Raw genomic sequence first — 1,760 nt, forward strand, 5'->3', positions numbered from 1 at the left:
AAACAAACAAAAAGCCTGAGGGACTATTTAACAAAAGTTGTATCAGCAGACAAGAATATTTAATGTTCTCAGTCCAAGATGTTTTGAGGTTTTGATTTATTTGTAGCTCCATTTAACACTTGGTGAAATTACTTCTTGTATGGTGTCATTAACCAGCACATTGTGAAACGCTGTTGCCCTTGCAAAGGATTGCTTTTTCATGAGACCAGTCTGTCCCTCCTGCCTGCGTCACACCTGCTCTCACCCCAGATCGGCTACTGTGATGTTCCAGGGGGTCGCACAATCCCGAGCGGGGCCAGCATCAGAGAGGCCGTGCATTGCTGTGTTTGCTGTTTGGAACCGAAATACTTTGGGTTCACCCATATATTCTGACAGCAGTGATCTATATTTCTAAGGGGTGAGGGTTCCTAAAGATTTATCCTTGGAATAAGTTTGCTTAGAAACTTTCTTGACTTCATGTCAACCAGGTGACTTTCTAGTCTGTTCTCTGAGCTATATTTTTTTCTGTGTCTTTCTTTTGGTGCCAATCCTGTGGTTTGCTATCAGGCCCTTGGGGCACTAGGCCTGAGGTTTTTTGTTTTGTTTTGTGGCTAAAGGCTAGTGAGCCACAGTGACTTTTATTTAAAATATATTTTAATTTAATTTTTCGGTTGGTCATGGGGCCTGAACTCTGGGCCTGGACGCTGTCCCTCAGCTCTTCAGCTCAAGGTGAGTGTTCTACCAGTTGAGCCATAGTGCCACTTCCAGCTTTTTCTTCTAATGTGGTGCTAAGGAATTGAACCTAGGGCCTCATGCATGCAAGGCAAGTACTCTACCACTGAGCCACCTTCCCATCCCCTTAAAATATATTTTTTAAATTATCTTTTTGGGCTGGGAAGGTGGCTTAATGGTAAAGTGCTTGCCTTGCATGCATGAAGGCCTGGGTTCAATTCCTCAGCACTACACAAACAGAAAAAGCTGGAAGTGGTGCTGTGGCTCAAGTGGTAGAGCAATAGCCTTGAGGACAAAGAAGCTTAGGGACAGAGTCCAGTCCCTGAATTCAAGCCCCTGGACTTGCAAAAAAAAAATTATGTTTTCAAGTTGTTGTACAAAGGAATTTCCATTTCGCCAAGCAGTTTATGAACACATCTTGATCAGTGCCACCCGTTTAATCATTCTACCCCATCCTTCCCAACCCCTCCCCTTCCCTCAACTGTCTTAATTTTGTAGGATATTCATTGAAGTTCATGACTGCTTTCTCCCTGAACCCTTCTATTCATCTGTCTACCCCCCTCTACCACTTCAAGCTTTTTTTTTTTCTTTAGTGGTTAATGAGAGATAAAAAGCTCATAGACTTTCCTACCCTGACAACTGGCTTTGAACTTTGATCCTTTGATTTCAGCCTCTTGAGGAGCTAGGGTTACAGGCGTGAGCCACCAGTGAGTGCCAGGCTTGAGGCCCTGTATGTTAACATCATCTATGTATTTGTATTTCTCTCACCCTGTTTTTTTGAGCTCTTCATTTGCAGGCCCACTGTGGTAGGCATGGGGGTTTCCGTGTGCAAGCCAGCCAGAGGATAAAAGAATGAGGGTCTGTACTGTAAAGGTAACTTTGTAGATCAGGAGCTAACATTTTGAACAAAAATCTTGATTCTTAGTTAATAGAGCAAATTGAAGGTGTGGAAAGTGAAGGAGAGAGGAAACAAGTGTGGCTTGGAAGTGTTGAGAATGGAAAATAGCCTATGGAGGACAGAAGGGGAAGAAGGGATTAAAGGCAGACAA

This window comes from Dipodomys ordii, unplaced genomic scaffold (assembly GCF_000151885.1).
Source record: "Dipodomys ordii isolate 6190 unplaced genomic scaffold, Dord_2.0 Scaffold197, whole genome shotgun sequence".
Taxonomy (NCBI): domain Eukaryota; kingdom Metazoa; phylum Chordata; class Mammalia; order Rodentia; family Heteromyidae; genus Dipodomys; species Dipodomys ordii.